Here is an 8993-nt window from a genome sequence, read left to right as displayed (position 1 = left end):
AGTATACATGGAAAAACCTAAGGAATCTAGCAAGAAGCTTTTGGAAATCATCAGGCAATACAGTAATGTGTCAGGCTATAAAATTAACATTCAAAAGTCAGTGGCATTCCTCTATGCAAACACTAAGTTAGAAGAAATTGAAATCCAGAAATCAGTTCCTTTTTCTATAGCAACAAAAACAATAAAATATCTAGGAATAAACCTAACCAAAGAAGTGAAAGACTTGTATACTGAAAATTATGAGTCACTACTCAAAGAAATTGAAAAAGACACAAAGAAGTGGAAAGATATTCCATGCTCATGGGTTGGAAGAATTAACATCATCAAAATGAATATATTACCCAGAGCCATCCTCAAATTTAATGCCATCCCCATCAAGATCCCAAGCACATTTTTTAGGAGAATAGAACAAATGCTACAAATGTTTATCTGGAACCAGAAAAGACCTAGAATTGCCAAAACAATCTTGAGAAAAAAGAACAGAACCGGAGGCATCACACTGCCAGATCTCAAACTATATTATAGGGCCATTGTCATCAAAACTGCTTGGTACTGGAACATGAACAGACACACTGACCAGTGGAATAGAATTGAGAGCCCAGAAATGAGGCCCCACACCTATGGACATCTAATCTTTGACAAAGGGGCCCAGACTATTATATGGGGGAAGCAGAGTCTCTTCAACAAATGGTATTGGAAACAATGGGTTGAAACATGCAGAAGAATGAAGCTGAATCACTGTATTTCACCAAATACAAAAGTAAATTCCAAGTGGATCAAGGACTTGGATGTTAGACCAGAAACTATCAGATACTTAGAGGAAAATATTGGAAGAACTTTTTTCTGCATAAATTTTAAAGACATTTTCAATGAAACGAATCCAATTACAAGGAAGACTAAGGCAAGTATAAACCTATGGGACACATCAAATTAAAAAGCTTCTTCACAGCAAAAGAAACCACTACCCAAATCATGAGACCCCTCACAGAATGGGAGAAGATCTTTACATGCCATACATCAGATAAGAGTTTAATAACCAACATATATAAAGAGCTTACCAGACTCAACAACAAGACAACAAATAACCCCATCCAAAAATGGGGGGAGGAATTGGACAGAATATTCACCACAGAAGAGATCCAAAAGGCCGAGAAACACATGAAAAAATGCTCCAAGTCTCTGATTGTCAGAGAAATGCAAATCAAGACAACAATGAGATATCACTTCACTCCTGTGAGAATGTCACACATCAGAAAAGGTAACAGCAGCAAATGCTGGAGAGGGTGTGGGGTCAAAGGAACCCTCCTGCACTGCTGGTGGGAATGTCAATTGGTCCAACCTCTGTGGAGAACAGTCTGGAGACCTCTCAGAAGGCTAGAAATGGACCTACCCTATGACCCTGCAATTGCCCTCCTGGGGATATATCCTAAGGAACCCAACACATCCATCCAAAAAGATCTGTGTACACATATGTTCTTGGCAGCACAATTTGTAGTAGCCAAAACCTGGAAACAACCCAGGTGTCCAACAACAGATGAGTGGCTGAGCAAGTTGTGGTATATATACACAATGAAATACTACTCAGCTGTAAAAAATGGTGACTTCACCGTTTTCAGCCGATCTTGGATGGACCTTGAAAAAATCATGTTGAGTGAAATAAGTCAGAAACAGAAGGATGAATATGGGATGATCTCACTCTCAGGCCGAAGTTGAAAAACAAGATTAGAAAAGAAAACACAAGTCGAACCTGAAATGGAATTGGAGTATTACACCAAAGTAAAAGACTCTGGGGTGGGTGGGTGGGGAGAATACAGGTCCATGAAAAATGATGAATGAAATAGTGGGGGTTGTATTGCTAAATGGGAATCTGGGGAATGTTATGCATGTAAAAAAAAAAAGAAGTAGAAACGCAAAGCAGAAATTGACTGAGTTTGGAGTATGGCACCAAAGTAAGAAAGCAGAAGTACACTAGAGTTTGCAGTGAGTACCTCCCTAATACTTCCTCTCCACTTTTCCAAGCTTTGGGTCCATGATTGCTCAACAATTTGTTTGGCTTTGTATGTTAACTCTCTTTTCAGTCACCAGGTTCCAGGTGTCATCAGGATGCCGGCCAGACTTCCCTGGATTGAAGACACCACCAATATGTCCTGGAGCTCAGCTTCCCCAGAGACCCACCCTACTAGGGAAAGAGAGAGGCAGACTGGGAGTATGGACCGACCAGTCAACGCCCATGTTCAGCGAGGAAGCAATTACAGAAGCCAGACCTTCTATCTTCTGCAACCCTCAATGACCCTGGGTCCATGCTCCCAGAGGGATAGAGAATGGGAAAGCTATCGGGGGAGGGGGTGGGATATGGAGATTGGGCGGTGGGAATTGTGTGGAGTTGTACCCCTCCTACCCTATGGTAAAAAAAAAAAATTTCGATTTTTTGTAAAACCCCCAGCCCAGGTCCTCCTCCACCATCATGCATCAGGACCTGAAAGTCAACTTGCCTCCTCCTCCTCAAAAAATTGTCCTGTTTTGGTAAAGGTAACAGACTTGTACTGAAAGTGTTCAGACTTTCAAGAATATTCACAAACACAGATCTCAATCTGGGAAGACAGTATAATGGTTATGCAAAAGACTTTTAAGCCTGATGCTCCAAGGTCCCTAGCACCACCATAAGCCAGAGATAAGAAATCCTCTGGTCTTATCTCTCTCCCTAGTTCTTTTATTTTTTAATTTGGCACTACAAATCCCAGAGGTGTGGCCCCTGCAGTTTCAAAGCAGGGACTTGAACCTAGGTCCTTGCACATTATTTATGGGGAGCCACATGTGCCCTCAAGGTTGCTATTGACATGGCCACATAGCCATTGTTCACAGAGGGCCTTACTTAAAAGATAAGTCTGTCTCCCAACTCCACTTCCCCACGAATCACCCAAGACCTTCCAGCTGATCACCATGACAACATGCCACATCAATCAACTGTCCCCAACTGCTAACTGCCCCCTTGCCCCAGCCTTAAAAACAGCACCTTTGGTGCTAATAAACAGACTTGATCAGAATCCTGTCTTGTCTCATTTCTCTTGCATCTCTTGTCCTCTTTCCCTCTCCCTCTTGTCCTTGTCTTTGTCCTTGTCCTCACTCCCTCTCCTAGGTTTACCCACATTGAAGGTCCCGCGGGTAGAGACAATTATTATGTACACTTAACCAGGTGTGCCACCATCTGGCCCCTTCCCTGTATCTTTCTATCTCTCATATATATATATTTAAAAAAATAATAAAACAGATCTGACTCATTAGGAGTAAAGGTCACAACATAGACAAAATAGTTTGCTCTAATTAGTAACCATACTCCATACTTGCTGCAATTCAATATTTTTTTTTTTCTCTCGGGGCCGCAATTCAATATTCTAAGGAAAGGTAAAAAGTAAAGTTAATTGGACTCATATAGTTTACCAAATTCAAAGTGTAGTAGGTGTAGCAAGGTTACATTAGAATAGAAGACTTACTTCAAAGCTTGGGGTGGGGAGAGGACTGAAGATATATTATAGTTTATCAGTGGGGCACCTTGCCATGTGCATTGCCCTAGTTATAGCATTGGCACCACATGGGAGGTCCTATCACACTGGAATTAGCTCTGGTACTATGGGGTCTCTCTCTGAGAGACAAGGGACAAGGGAGGGGGACAGCCTCTGTCCCCCATTCTGAGGGTTCACCACACCTTTTCTCAACAAAGAACTGATGGAAGAACATGATTATTCAGGTAAATTAAACTTTATTGAATGAAAAACATGTTAAGAAAGAGAGAGTGAGATAAAAGAAAAAGAAAGGAAGGGGACTGAGAACTGACTGACACATGCTCACACGGTAGCCCCGGAAAAAGAGTAAGAGAACAAGGAAAGAGAGACGTGGTTGCGGTCAGGGCCGAAGAGCCCAAACACATTCAGGCTTCTGCTTTTAAACCTAAAATCCCACCTACCCCTTTTAAGCCACACCTGTAACCACTCTCATCTTTGTGTGGTACCTTCTGCAACTTCTCCCTCGACATTCCCCCTTCAGGAGCATGGACCACAAATTCTTTGTGGGATGTTGAAGGACGGAGTTTTCCGCTTCTGTAACTGCTTCCTGCTGGCATGTGGGCAGTTGCCTGGTTGAGCCATACTTCTGGACAGACATGTACTGTCCCTAATATTTCTTTAGTAGGATGGGCTCTGGAGAGATGAAGTTTCTGGAGACTTCACCATGGAGCCTCAAATATGACAGATTTTTTTTTTGTATAAAAGACTATTTTATACAAAGTACAAGGACCAGCATAAGAATCCCTGTTGGGTGGTCCAGGAGGTGACACAGTGGATATAGCATTGGATTCTCAACCATGAGGTCTTAAGTTCGGTCCCCGGCAGCACATGTATTATGCATATGGCAAAGCAGGTGCCTTCCTAGATGAGCTATCTTGCTAGCCCAAGATAGTTAGTTCAGTGTTGTGTCTCACTGAAGCCCATTTTACTGAAAGCCATCACTAAATTTTAAGATATGTCAACTAATGTCATCTGTTAATATTAATATCACCAGTGGTTTCTAAAGTTGCGGTTTTAATTTTTAGATGTACTTCTGAACATGTGAAACCTCTATTACTAAAAGGGAAACTTCTTTTTTTATATATATATTTAATTTATTATTATTATTATTATTATTATTTAAGAAAGGATTAATTAACAAAACCATAGGGTAGGAGGGGTACAACTCCACACAATTCCCACCGCCCAATCTCCATATCCCACCCCCTCCCCCGATAGCTTTCCCATTCTCTATCCCTCTGGGAGCATGGACCCAGGGTCATTGTGGGTTGCGAAGGTGGAAGGTCTGGCTTCTGTAATTGCTTCCCCGCTGAACATGGGCGTTGACTGGTCGGTCCATACTCCCAGTCTGCCTCTCTCTTTCCCTAGTAGGGTGGGTCTCTGGGGAAGCTGAGCTCCAGGACATATTGGTGGTGTCTTCAATCCAGGGAAGTCTGGCCGGCATCCTGATGACACCTGGAACCTGGTGACTGAAAAGAGAGTTAACATACAAAGCCAAACAAATTGTTGAGCAATCATGGACCCAAAGCTTGGAAAAGTGGAGAGGAAGTATTAGGGAGGTACTCACTGCAAACTCTAGTGTACTTCTGCTTTCTTACTTTGGTGCCATACTCCAAACTCAGTCAATTTCTGCTTTGCGTTTCTACTTCTTTTTTTTTTTTTTTTTACATGCATAACATTCCCCAGATTCCCATTTAACAATACAACCCCCACTATTTCATTCATCATTTTTCATGGACCTGTATTCTCCCCACCCACCCACCCACCCACCCCAGAGTCTTTTACTTTGGTGTAATACTCCAATTCCATTTCAGGTTCGACTTGTGTTTTCTTTTCTAATCTTGTTTTTCAACTTCAGCCTGAGAGTGAGATCATCCCGTATTCATCCTTCTGTTTCTGACTTATTTCACTCAACATGATTTTTTCAAAGTCCATCCAAGATCGGCTGAAAACGGTGAAGTCACCATTTTTTACAACTGAGTAGTATTCCATTGTCTATATATACCACAACTTGCTCAGCCACTCATCTGTTGTTGGACACCTGGGTTGTTTTCAGGTTTTGGCTATTACAAATTGTGCTGCCAAGAACATATGTATACACAGATCTTTTTGGATGGATGTGTTGGGTTCCTTAGGATATATCCCCAGGAGGGCAATTGCAGGGTCATAGGGTAGGTCCATTTCTAGCCTTCTGAGAGGTCTCCAGACTGTTCTCCACAGAGGTTGGACCAATTGACATTCCCACCAGCAGTGCAGGAGGGTTCCTTTGACCCCACACCCTCTCCAGCATTTGCTGCTGTTACCTTTTCTGATGTATGACATTCTCACAGGAGTGAAGTGATTATCTCATTGTTGTCTTGATTTGCATTTCTCTGACAATCAGAGACTTGGAGCATTTTTTTCATGTGTTTCTCGGCCTTTTGGATCTCTTCTGTGGTGAATATTCTGTCCATGTCCTCCCCCCATTTTTGGATGGGGTTATTTGTTGTCTTGTTGTTGAGTCTGGCAAGCTCTTTATATATGTTGGTTATTAAACTCTTATCTGATGTATAGCATGTAAAGATCTTCTCCCATTCTGTGAGGGGTCTCTTGGTTTGGATAGTGGTTTCCTTTGCTGTGAAGAAGCTTTTTAATTTGATGTAAAAGGGAAACTTCTTTGGAAGGTGGTAAGTAGCCTTTGCTGGCAGATGGAAGGGAAGGGGTAGGATAACCCTCAAACCTTATTTGGGGTCTAATTTTGGTAAAAATGATTAGCTCTGAGCAGAAAAGAAACAGGTGTCTTTGTTAAGAAAGACCAGGGCTCTTATGTAAATTAGTTATTTCAGATACTCAATATACTTGCATCCAAAGAGAGAGAGAGAGAGAGAGAGGCAATCTTCAGCTTCCTACTCTTGTGGGCCTCAAATGAAATAAGTGTTTGTGAAAATGTTGGACAGATGCAAGCTTAATAAGTGATTACATTATGTTTATGATTCCTGTTCCTAAGAGGTTGTTTAGTTCCCTATATGAAGTTTTATTGGGGGGTGGGGGAGCAGTTAATTGGGGCCATTCTCCAGTTACATGAAGGAATCTCAAGAGAGCCAGTCTTTCACGCTGTTGACTGGCTATGGAAGAAGGGCAAACGCTAGAAGAAGAAGGGAGATGAGCATTTATTGGGAGAAAGTAAGGACAGGAAAGGAAAAGAATTGTGAGGTATGTAGATCTGAAATGCAAACGCTAACTCACTCACTTGTGTGTGGAGGCTTCCTGGTCTTACAAGCTTTACTGTTCCTTCAGAGAAAGGGCCGGGACCCTCAGGGCATGTGCTTCAACCTTTGTTCTTCAGGTCACCTCTGCCTCCACTCGCATTTTATGGCTTTTTGCAGTCAGGTAGGGAGAGAGTCCTGGGGCAGAGTATGCAGACACATGGACACACTGGCACTTCTGGCTCTACCTCTGATATGCTTCTGTCCTCTTCGGACAGCCTCTCTGAATGCACCATCATAGATTAAGATTATCTAGTGCAGAAAGACTCCTCGTACTTGCATATTTTTGTTATGGAAAAAAAAAGAGTTCTTGAATTTATAAAGCTGGTTGAAGTTAATCAATAGTTTAATAGCTCAATAATGAGGGAGGTGAATTGCTTGGTACTAAAATACTTTAGTTGAGGGGTCAGTAGTGGCATGCCCTGTTGAGTACTCACCTTACTTATGTGCAAGATCCCTACCTGCATGGAGGAAATGTCTCTGTCTCCCTTGACCCTCTCAATTTCTCTCTAAACTGCCAAATTAAATTAAAAAATAGAAAATACTTTACGTGTATCTAAGAAATGGCAGAATTTAAAACAAAATCTATTGTTTTGCCATTGATGAATAATACGACGATATACTGAGAGGACAGTTCACACATTTACGTATGTGTAAGACTCACTCATCGGGAAGCAATTACAGAAGCCAGACCTTCCACCTTCTGCACCCCACTATGACCCTGGGTCCATACTCCCAGAGGGATAAAGAATAGGAAAGCTATCAGGGGAGGGGATGGGATACAGAGCTGTGGTGGTGGGAATTGTGTGAAGTTGTACCCCTCTTATCTTGTGGTTTAGTCAATGTTTCCTTTTTACAAAAAAAAAAAAAAAAAAAAAAGACTCATTGACCTACCACCTAAGTCCCAGTATAACCTCACTGCCAAATTGACCCTCTCTTTTCATTTCTTCCCACTCCTTCTCTTTTCCCTCGAATAGCCCATGGATGAATATTTTCACTCTAGAGTTGTTTTGCCAGTTCATTTGCTTGTTCTGCTCCTGTGTGATTCTACCACATCTGGTAGACGACCCCCAACCCCCTTAATTTCCGACAATGGGAGAAAAGACAGGAAGACAAAGAGAGACTCCACACTACCATTTCACCATTCATGAACTTCCCTTGTTGCCACACATGGTGCTCCCATGGGAAGCTGGAAGTTTGAACCCAGGTCCTCATGCATGGAAAAATGTTCATGCTCCTGGGTGAATTATACTTCACTGCCTTGCTTTGGTTATTCCCTTCCTTCCCTCCCTTCTTCCCTTCCTTTCCTCCTCCCTTCCTCCCTTCCTTCCCTCCTTCCCTCCCTCCCTTCCTTCCTTCCTTTCTTCCCTTCCTTTCTTCTTTCCTTTCCTTCTTTCCTTCCTTCCTTCCTTCCTTCCTTCCTTCCTTCCTTCCCTTAATCCTTCTTTCGTTCCAGAACACTACTCCATTCTTGCTTTTGATGCAGGAGGATTGAACTTTTAAATATACCAGTATCTATTATTCTTTTGACTGAATACAAATTATTGACAACATTCTCTTCAGTAATGAAAAACAAAACAAAACAGGAAGTCAGGTTGGTGTCATGATAGCATCTATAACTTGGTGGCTGAGAGTTAAGATAAAATCAGAACACATTGTTTAATATAATAATCAGAAACCTAAAGGTAAGAAATAGCAGAGATATTTGGGGTCTCCATTTTGGAAAAAACTGGTAGATCTATGTTAGGTATATTCCAAGTGGCCCATGACTTTAGTAAATTTTTCCTGAGCCTGACAGCTAACATGCAGGTGGGCTAAATATATTGTCTGGGGAGATAAATATATTGTCAGAGTTGGAAATAGGACTAGAAAGCTGGATCAGGGCAGAGAGTAGCTCCCTAAAATGGGAAAAGTATATAAATACTGTTAACTGTAAATCCCATTGATCTGATCTGGGGCTTATATTTAGCACAGGAGCCTGTGTAACCTCTGTATCCTTGTAGGTCTGAGCTCACATTTCATGGTCACAGCTAGGAACATTCTAGACTGCATTCATTGCAGGATCCGTCTTCCTTGAGTGGCAGAGTATGTTGAACCAACTTTCCTTTGGAGGATGAAGCAGTCCCTACCAATGTTGACCCACACTGAGGGCAAGGTCCTATAGAAACCCACAAGAGGGTTTTCTATA

Source organism: Erinaceus europaeus, chromosome 8, assembly GCF_950295315.1.
Source record: "Erinaceus europaeus chromosome 8, mEriEur2.1, whole genome shotgun sequence".
Classification (NCBI taxonomy): Eukaryota; Metazoa; Chordata; class Mammalia; order Eulipotyphla; family Erinaceidae; genus Erinaceus; species Erinaceus europaeus.
Note: the sequence above shows the minus strand (reverse complement) of the source record.